The sequence below is a fragment of the Belonocnema kinseyi genome, chromosome 2, assembly GCF_010883055.1.
Source record: "Belonocnema kinseyi isolate 2016_QV_RU_SX_M_011 chromosome 2, B_treatae_v1, whole genome shotgun sequence".
In the NCBI taxonomy this organism is placed as follows: domain Eukaryota; kingdom Metazoa; phylum Arthropoda; class Insecta; order Hymenoptera; family Cynipidae; genus Belonocnema; species Belonocnema kinseyi.
In genome coordinates, this window is record NC_046658.1 from 141,382,945 (window position 1) to 141,394,497 (window position 11,553).

Genomic DNA, 11,553 nt, shown 5'->3' on the forward strand with positions numbered 1-11,553 from the left:
ATCGGCTGTCCCCACCACTGACCCATGCCGTATCTAGAAACTAATATCTATGATATTATCAAAGAAATATTTTTAAACAGTAATATTAATTTTATTAAAAATGTTTTGAGGGAATAATTTGGTAAAAAGTAATTGACAAGACTGATAAATAAGAAAATGTATATAATATTATTCAATATAATGTAAATATTTAATTAAATTGAACTGAACGTCATATATACATTTATGCAGTTCAATAATTTATTTATTGCTTAATCTTGAAATCTTTTTTCTCGCTGCATACAACCCCTAATAATTTTATTTAAAAATTTTAATTTAAAGAAGATTTTAAATTAAATTGTTAATCATATTATTGCAAACCTCATTTATAAAATAAACAGACTGCTATTTTCGCCTCGTTTTGGCTCCTTTCGGAAGTTTCGCTCGCGCATGCGCGTTCACAGTCAAATTGTGTTCGCGTAAATGCAGACATGGAAGAGTGTGAAGCCTGTACTGTTACTTTTTCCTATAAATTTAACCTAATTCGCAATCTTAAAAATATGCACAATATTATACCAGAGACCAGAAGGAATAAATATAGATTTGAAATATGCGAGAAACCGTTTTCTACTCGTAAACCTTTAAGTAAATATATCAAATTGTTTCCTTCATTGAAAGAAGAATTTATACCAGAGAAGTCATCATCTTTAAATCAGGTTTCAAAGTAATTTGAAAGTACATAATTACTCTTTTTGAATGAAGAATTAGAAGTCGATTGAATTAGTCGATGAAATTAAATTTTTTACAAATAAAAAAGTAAAGTAGGACTAAAAAAGAAGAGTGAAACTATTTTCATCGCATTTATGCCTTCTGAAATTTAATATTTCCTTCTCCAAGAGTTTAAGAATTAACAAAAAATATATATAGTGATAATACGTGCAATATTATTTCAAATAATATTATTTGATATTAGTTAAACATTATAATATTAATTATTAATAAATATGCAGATGCTTTCCATGAATAACGTTAGTGACAAATTAGCAGTAACTAATAATTAATAACCTTGTTATTATACCCGCTCATATTTATTTAAAAAATTAAAATTTTAAATTGTAAGCTCAATATGGTTAAATTATAAACCCTAAATTTGCACACAAAATAATTGAAATCTTTTAAACATTTATTACAATATTTTGGGTATAGAATTTTGTGCCGTAGAATTGATAAGCATCATAACCATATTAAGTTAAAATTGAAAATAATTAATTTTTGAATAAATATGATTGTGTACAATTCTCGCGTGTAGAATTAGTTCTTTGAAATTTTTAGATGTAGAGTTAAATTTTATAGAATCACTGCCGCTTCCCTCACGATTATTAATTTATGCAGACAATAATTCCTAATTAATATGTTTGTGTAGGTAATTATGAATTAAACAATAAAATTGTATGATAGAACTATTTTTAAATTAATTTCATGCTGTATTATATCGAGAAGAGTTTCTTGGTTCGGAGCGTTCATAGCAGAATATAAATTTCACTAGGTGGCGCTGCGTTACACAATATTTAGTTAATTAAATGACATATTACATATGGTCTGACATTAATCTATTTTGTTGAAAATTCATATTTATTAATTTTTGTTCAATTCATCTAGTTGGTTTTTGTTTTTTCTTTTTAAAAAATATTATTAACAAAGAATATTATTTTTTTATCAAAAATGACGAATTTTTAACAAAATCCATGAATTCCACCCAAACATTGGTTCAGTTAAAAGTATTAATTTTCGACGAAAAAAAAGTGAAATTTTCTACAAAAAAAACTAAATTCTCTACGAAAATAGAGTAATTTATTACCAAATAGTTGAATCTCTAATGAAAACATATTGATTTTCAACCGAGAGGGTTAATTTTCTACCAACTAAGAAAATTTCAACAAAATATTTGAATTATCACCTAAAAAAGATGGAATTTTCAATTTAAAATATCAATTTTTAACCAAAAATAGTATAATCGAATTTTCTTTTACAGTCAAATAAAATCTTTTTTAACAGAAGATTCATCTAGTTTTATGAAAATTAATCTTTTTGATTTCAAAATTTCTCTGTTTTTGTAGGAATTTCATTTATTTTAATGGAAAATTCCTATTTTCTTGTTGAAAATGTAACTAATTTTGTAAAAAAAATTTTGTAAAAAGGTAATCTTCTTTCGTTAAAAATTTAATTTTTTCGTAGAATCTTAATTCTTGTTCAAAAGTTCATATTTTGATCGTGAAAAGTCAACTGAAACCTTTTTTATCAAAAGATTTAACCGTTTTTTTTTCAATTTATCTTTTCGATTTCAAAATTCATCCATTCTAGTAAATATTTCTTTTTTTTTAAAATGAAAATGCAACTTTTCAGTCCAAAATTATTCTTCTTTGCTTTAGTATTCAACTATCTTGTTTGAAAGATTTGGTAAAATCACTACGTTAAGAAATCATTACCATTTTTTAAGATGGATCTTTTTTAGTTGAAAATTCTCCGTTTTTGACGGAGAAAATAATTTGATTAGTTTCAAATTTAATTTTTGCTGGGAAAAATACATCAGTTTCGTGGAAAATTAATTTCTTACTTAAAAATTCAATGTTTGTAGAGAAAATTTATCTTTCTTCTTGAACGTTTAATAATTCAGATAAGCTTTTATTCCTTTCTTAAGTGCAAAATCTTCATTTGTTAAAAATTCTGTTTGGTTTAATAAATTTGTTGTTCATTTTTTAAAATCTTTTTTCATTGAAATATGAATTGATGACACTTTTTTGTTGGGAATTTGTCTTTTTAGGTTAAAAATTTAATTATTTTCTTTTAAAAGCCATCTTTTATGGGAGAAAATACCTTTTTTTGTTTAAAATACAATAATTAATCTAAAAAAATTTAATTTGTATATGAATTACTGTTTTATTCCGTTTATAAAAGAGTCTGTGTTAGAAGTTTTACAACATTAAAATGCACATTTTTTATAAAATGTGAATTTACTCATCCGGAATATCACTGGCAAATCAACAGAAACAAAATTTAAAAAACACACTTTTTTGATGATTGATGAAGTTCTCTTAATTTTTAATATGTGAGAGGTACAATAATTTTTCTTTGAAGGATTAAATGCTCTCAAAATTCTGCAGAAAATAATCCCAGGATGAAGCCTATTTCTCTATTTTTCAAGTAGATACTGCAAGAACAGTGTATATTTAAATGTTTTAAAAATTTTTTAATAACTTCCTTAATAACTAATATTTTTAATGTTTTTGGGAACATTCAGAAGCTACTTTTCCGTAGTATCGTAAAAGCTTATAAGTATAAATCTTGAAAATTGCCTTATCGAATTGCAAGGATTTGAAATTGTAACAAAAAGTTGGAAAAATTGCTATATCCTTTTTTAGTAATAAACATATTTTTTTAGAATATATGAAACATATAATCATGAAGTTTTTATGAAATTTCCTCCAAATATATATTTATTTGATTTTTATTCTGATTTGCGTACAAATAAGATGTTTTCAAATTTTTCCAACATTTTTGTTACAACTCCAAGTTCTTTCAAATCAATAAGGCAATTTTCAAAAGTAATAATTATAAGCTGTTATGCATTTAATCCTTTAAAGAGCAAAAATTTAAGCTCTGACATATTTAAAATTAAGAGAACTTAATCATCAAAAAAGAAATGTATTCAAACTTTTGGCCTGTACTGTATATATATGCCCATTTTCTGGGTGAGAAGCAGGTGAGGAGCTGAAAAGTTGCTCACTCAAGGCAGAGATTCGAAAAGCGCTCGGAATTGCGTCCAGTTTTGCTGCGAATTCTCTCGGCATTCGCTAACAGTGCCTTCAATATTCAATTCAAGAACTGTGACGCCAAGTCCGAAGCGGGTTGCGCGTGGCGCATGGCAATTCGTGAACGTTCAAAATATTTTCCTTTCATTCCTCGAGCCGAGATGAACGCCGCAGCTGGTCACAGACCTCTCACCCATTCCGAAACGAGACGCATTGAAAACATTTCTCTTATCCCCTCAACGAGATTTATGACATCACTTCAACTCCCGCAACTCCTAACCTGCGTAGAGAAAATACTGACCTCCTCCTGTCCTCTTCCCTTTGTCAAGACTCTCGAGAAGAGAAAAGTAACCAATTACAGAAGTTTGACTGTATCTATATTTTTTGGACAGATAGTAGGAGGGGAAGGCTTCAGATAGGGAGCATGAAAACGATTTCTGAATTCTGAAACTGGGAGTCTTTCCAACGCGAATCTCAGTCCAAAGCAGGCTCGCAGACCTCTCGTTTGTAAAAATGGCTATAGCTCTTTGTTAAACACTGAACTCGTTTCTGCGCCGTACCTGAATTCTCTGACCTGACGGCTCACGACTAGACCTTTTCTGTTTCTGAAGAGTCTCTCAATACCCATGAGCGGAGAGATTCGGGCTTCTTCGCTCACGCTTCAGTTCACTCTCAGTCACTGAAACTTACACACGTGCTCTTCGGATGTTGTCAATTTGTTGTGCTAATTTATTAGTGATAAGTCGGAAGTGAATCTACTTAAGACTTGTGGTTTGAAAGTGTTTCTAGTGTTGCGTTTTAATAAAATTTTAATTATCTTTAAAAAGTGATCATGGAAGGATCTACTGAAAGCTCATTGACAAAGGAATTTAAAGCGGGAAGAAGAAATTCTGGTTCTCAGAAGATACTTGAATATTTTAAGTCGAGGATTGCCCATACAAAAAATGGAAAACTAGTCAGGAAAATGAGTTGCATCGTTCCAGGTTGCAATAAGGAACTGGTGAGTAGCTTTTAAAAGAGAGTCTCACTTTTTAAAGAAAAAGATATAGGGGTGACCACCCCATAGTATATAATGATCCAACAGTTGATAATCATTAATAATAAGAACAAATGATTATTAAATAATAATTTTTTCCAACAAACTACTTTTCTTTTAAATTTTCTTGAAAAAGAATGCGTGTGTTTTTTTGAAAAGCATTGTTCTTTCGTTCTCTACTAGCTTAAGTGAAAAAGCACTCGACCGGCAATTGGAAGTTCTGTGGTTCGATTCCTAGCGGAGCGAAGGCGATCTTTTTTTCGGGAAAAAATTTAATTATAAAATAATCAAATCTTATTATAATATATTAACACGTATCGTGTTTGAGCTATTTATTAAATTAAATTAAGTATTTTTAAGTATATTTATTAAGTATACCTCGAAAAATCGGGAATTTTATCATTTTTTGTTAAATTCTAGTTTTTTGTTACTGATGCAAGTCGAGCCGATATCTCTTGCTGCTCGGTTTTATAATGATTGACTTTTATTTTAATTCCTTTTTTGGTTTAAAATAATAATTTTGAAACTTCGTTTTTTCTTTTTGAAAAGTAAAACTCAAAATACTTCCTTTTTAGTAGAAAATGGCACTATTTCGTTGAAGATTCGCTTTTGGGAATGAAAATTAATTTTTTAAACTAATAATGTAAATATTTAACTAATATTTTTGGTTAAAATGTATCTTTCTTAGTAGAAAAAACATCTGTTTCGTAAAAAATTCATATAGTTTCTTAAAAATTATTTTTTTAATAGAAAATTTAACTTTATCATTTTTTTTAGCCTAAAACTGATTCTCTTTGGTAGAAAATATATGTTTTTTAGTTCAAAAATTCAACTACTTGGTTAACAATTCCTGAATTTGGTTCAAATTCCTACTTCTTTTTTTTTACTATTTTGTTGGAAATCAAAGTTGATTAATAATTAGAATATATTTCATTTTTAATTAAAAATTGATCATTTTTAAATAAAACTTCATGTATTTTTTTGAAAAGTTTTATTCCTTGGAAGATAATTAATGTTCATGTTAAAAAATTGACTTTTTAAACTAAAAAGGTAACTTTTCAATTGACGTTTTTGTTTTAAAATGATCTTTTTTAGTAGAAAATTCAACTATGTACTTGTTATAAAATTCAAGAAGTTTCTTAAAAATATATGCTTCTTTAAATTAATTTTTGAAGAGGGAATTTAACTATTTTATTTTTAGGTTAAGATTATTTCATATGAAAATAAACGTATTTTGTTGAAAATTCGCTTTTTTGATTAAAAATTACTTCATTTAACTAAAAATTTAACTTTTCAATTTTTGATTGAAAATCTAACCTTCTTCGTTGGGAATCATTTTCTTTTCCTAGATAATTAATCTTGTTGATTAAAAAATCATCGTTTGGTGAAAAATAAATTTTTTGGTAGTAAATCCTATTTTCTGTTGAAAAATTCAACAATTTGTTGAAAATTCGTCTTGTTTTGTTGTAAGTTCGATTTTTGAAGTAAAAATACGCCTTTTTGAAATGGAAAATGTATCTATTTTCATTAAAAATTCAACTGTCTAATTAAAAATTCATGTATTTTGTTGAAATTTCGAACTTTTTGGTAGAAAATTGACCCTTTTGGTTAATTATTACTATTTCGTCAAAAATGTTTTTTTTTTTTTAAATTGAAAATGATTTCTTTGCCTTCAAATTGAAATATTACATTTTAAGTTTAATTAAATTTTTTTCAGATAAATTGCAAGTATTTTGTTGGAAAGTCGTATTTTTTAGTAGAAAATTAATATTCTTAGCTTAAAATTAGTATCTGTTGTTAAAAATTTAATTTGTTTAACTTGTCTTTGTTATTAAGAAATTTAATAGTTGTTTTGCTGTAAGATTCGTTATTTATTTAAAAATCACTTAATTTAGTTATAAATTGAATTATTTTGATAATAATAAAAAAAACTGTATTTTCCGAAAAAGAAAAAAAATTAATTTTGTTGCAATTTTTTGCTCATTTATACTAAATACAGTCATGTATAATTTTCAGTGGCCAAAAATCTGCAATTCGCTTCAAAAATTATTTCATACGTTCTTTAGTTTTATATTTGACGTCTCTACTTTTTTTTAGTGCCTTAATAAAAAATAGTTATTTCAAACTTTGTCCCATATCTTCCGAATTTCTTTCTGCCGAAATTTTTACTATAATCTTTACAAAAAAAGTGTCTGAATTTTTTGGACAGATAGTAGAGACTATTCTCCTTCCTGAGAGTCGCTCAATATACACATGATCGGAGGGAGAGTGGAGCAGCTCTTGCTCTCACCCTTCGTTTCGCTCAGAGAGTTCCTTGTGGTAAGCCACTGCTTCCCATTGAAGAAAAGTTTTTTTTTTAATCGAATTTTTAAAATTTTGTCTGAATTTTTCCATAGAATTTTGAAAACAGAACTAAAAGATTTTCAGGAAAAACACTACTGTTTTCCAATATTTTCAAAAAGCTTCGACTGATATGAAAAATGCATCCTATCAGGTTTACCTTTTTTTTTTAAATAACTATTACATTAGGGTGATCAAAAAAACAAATTTTTTTTTTGGGTGGTCGATCACTTAATTTTTTTCTTTTCCGAAGAAAAATGGAAGAAAGATGTACACGATATTAAATTTTTTAACTTCGACTTTAATTTTGACCCCAAAAATCCTCTTGTGTTGTGCCTGGAAAAAAGCCCAAAAAATGCGAAACAGTAGTTTTATGTCAAATTCATGCTAACGATGCTATTTTTTAAACCTTTTTTTTCCATGTAAATCGCGAAAAGTTGTTATTTTCTGAAATTAATGGCGAAATTTTTAAATGTTTAAACGAATATTCTTTTGTTTAAAATATTTGACAATTATTTACACAATTTTAATTCGTTTGAATAAATCATCCAAATTTATTATTTTCTGTAATTAATGACGCAATCAATGAATTTCAAGAGTGATATTTTTTGTCAAAGACAGTTTGCGATTATTTACGAAATTAAAATCAGTTGATCATTTACCCAAAAAAGTTGGAGAAAATTTTTATGTTTCTGATTTTGAAAAAATTTCGTATTGCGCATGCGTCGCGGCAATAGCTGGATTGGCTACCATTGGCGCGCTTATTCACAATGATGAGATGTATAAGAGAATTATTTGCAACAAATAATGCTTGTAAAATTATTACAACTAAATTTTTTATCACAAAATAGACTTAAAAATTGAAACGTAAAATAATTATTTATTTATATTCCTTGCAAATAAAATAATGTATTTTGAATTTAAAGAAATAAATACCTTGTTTATTAGGCATAAATATAAATTTAAAACCATTTTTAATATCTTTATTCACTTTATAATTATTTCTGGCATGCATTCATCATATACATATAGTGAATTTTTTGTTGGGAATTCATTTCTATTGTTTTGTAAATGAAATTCCCGAGTAGTAAATTGACATATAATGAAAAAAGTGATTCATATAAGCCAATTTTGTTTATTCCTGTTTTAATTATTAATTGTTGAAACAATTTTTATTTATTTATACAATTTTTCTCTATTTTATTCCAAATCACCAGTATCTTTATAATACTTTCATTTTAGAATAGGTCAATTTGCACTTAAAGACTTAACTCTCATCCGACAAAAGGGAATTTTGCAACAAAACAGTTATGGTTACAAGCAAAATAATTTTTAACTACGAATTTGAACTTTAAACCCAGTGGTTGTATTTTCAATCAAGAATTTTCCAGAAAAAAAAAACATTCACAAAGCAATAACTAATAATAAAAGAGCTGTAACTTAAAAAATTCATTTTCAAATAAAATATATCATTTTTCGACGAAATAGTTCAATCTTTAACTAATGAAAATACTTTTTAACAAAATAATTCTGCTTTAGGTTTTAAATTTCAAGTATTTGATTTTGGATTACAGTTGAATTTATTTGTGAGAACACTTGATAGTTTTCATGAAAATTACTCTATTAAGTTTTAATTGTTGCAAATTGATCTTTTTTGGTTGAACTCACTGCTTTGAATTTCAAATAAAAAAATTTTAATACTTTTTACTCGAAATATCACGGATTATGTTTTTTATTAACAATGAATCTTGTTTATTTTGGAAATTAAGCAATTTAGTGACATTTTTTTTTCTTACATTACAGAAAAATATTTCTTGGTTGAACATTTAAATTTAGTTAATAAATCGTCTTTTTGGTTTTTAAACTCATCTCATTTGGTAGAAATGAAATACTTTTTGGTAAAAATGAATCTAAAATAAAACTTCCTATTAGCCAATTAATCTACTTGGTTAAAAATTCAATTATTTTGTTCAATATTAATACTTTTTAGACAAGGTTTACTGTTTTTGATCGAAAACCTTTCTTTGACTGAAATATTTCAATTATTATTTTTCTCGTTTAGAATTTATGTTTTGTTTAAAAATTATACTACTCTTTTGAAGGTTAATTTTATTGATTAAAGATTTATTCTTTCTGTTGAAGATTCATCTCCTTAGAAAGTGTAAACTTTAATGAAAATATTTTTTTTTGTCCTTAAAATTTTTTAAACTGAAAATTGAACCGTTTCAATTGTTGCAAATTTGTCTGTTTTGGCTGAACTGAACATGTTTGGATTTGAAATAAATTTCTTTTTCTCTTTTTGGGTTGGAATATCAACCATTACATTTTTTATTGACAAGACATAGTTTTCCCTTGCAAATTAAACAATTTGTTTAAATTGTAATGCACGCTATTGCGCAATATGCTTGACTGAGTACACGCGCATTGCGGCCCTTCAAATACCACTGATACATCCGCCCTCGTTCTGCTCCTCTGAGAAACTGCGTTGGCCAGCATTTCTAGGAAGACCAAAAACGCGGGGACTGAAAACGAGAGTTGGGTCTATTCCGATACTTTTCATTAAAGATGGGAGGGGGGTCTTATAAAGGGCCTATAATCCATTACGTAATTTTGGTACAGTCCTTTTTCTCACTAATGTGTCACTGTCTTCCTTTCAGACAGATCCCAGTACACACAACATGAAACGACACTTTATGAATATGCACCGAGAGGAATTTAAAATACTAGAACCGGAGTTAAAGAAATTAAACGATGAAAAACGAAAACTCAATCCTGATGCTTTAACCGTGACTATCAAAGTATCTATAGCAGAGTTGAAACTAAACTGTGTGAAAATGGTGACAGTAGATGGACGACCTCTGTCTGCCGTCAATGATCAGTCATTCACAGGTCTCATAGATATGATTCTTTCGGCTTTACCGAAAAGTGAAAAGTTTACCGTTGACACTGAATCTGTTCAGAATATGGTCTTAGATACCGCAACTAATATTACGAATTTCGTCAAAGAAGCGATAAAGGTAAGAGACAAATAATACATTTTGCAACAAGGGGCGAAAGGAGCAGTATAGTATTATACTATTTTATTCCACTTTCCAATGCTGATCGACTATTTTTTACTCTCGCACTGGAAATTTCACTTTCGCACCGCTAATTTCACTTTCGCCCCGCTAATTTCACTTTCGCCCCGAAAATTTTACTTTCGCCCTCCTAATTTCACTTTCGCCCGTTGATTTTACTTTCGCCCCGCTAATTTCACTTACGCCCCGAAAATGTTACTCTCGCCCCGCTGATTTATTTTCGCTCCGCTAATTTCACTTTCGCCCTGTTGATTTTATTTTCGCCCCGCTAATTTCACTTTCACCCCGCTGATTTATTTTAGCTCCGCTAATTTATTTTCGCTCTGCTAATTTCACTTTCGCCCGCAAATTTTACTTTCGCCCCGCTAATTTCACTTTCGCCCCGCTAATTTCACTTTCGCCCCGTTAATTTTACTTTCGCCCCGTTAATTTTATTTTCGCCCCGCAAATTTTACTTTCGCCCCGCAAATTAGCTTCACGGGAAATATATGCTAATTTCGCCCCTAATGTCAGGGGCAAAATGTGGCCATTTCGGTCGAGTGTGAAATAAAAATATTTTTTTTCTGTTTTCAAGAAACTTTCCCTTTTTCTCATTTTTTCGCCTAAATATAAACTGAATTATTAGAACCAAACAAGGAAGGGTAAATAAGGAGGTGCAAATATTGATTTGCCCCCTCTGAAATCGAATGATTAAATTCATCAGATCGTTTGAATTTTTGCAAAATTCCACCTGAAATTTTGGTGAAGTAGTTCACGTATTTGTGAAAGCTTCTTTATCTATCCGATATTATTGCCAAATATTTAAAATATCTGGAAAATCATTTGAACCTATTAAATAAATTTGAATTATTCAAGTCTGTGAAATCTTTTAAATCTATTCGAAATCTTAAAGAAACCTTTAAAATATATGAAATATCTTTAGGGAATCATTGAAAGCTTCGCGAATTTTCTTTTTTTTTTAATTATTGAATTCTTTGGAAAATCATTTAGATTTTTGGGAAATAATTAAAATCTTTGGAAGTCTTTGCGAAATATTTCAAATATTTTTGAAAACATTAAAATCTTTTTGGAAAATCATTGAAATCTTTTAAATGTATCAAAAATATTTACCAAATATTAAAAAGCTTTGTGAAATCTTTCAAATTTTTGAGAAATCATTGAAATCTTTATGAAATATTTAACATATGTTTAAAAAAATTTGATATATTTTTTAAATTGCTGAAATCTTAGAGAAATATTTTAAGTCTTTGTGAAATCTTTAGAAAATCATTAAAAGATTTGTTAAATATTAAAGATATTTTCAATATATTTG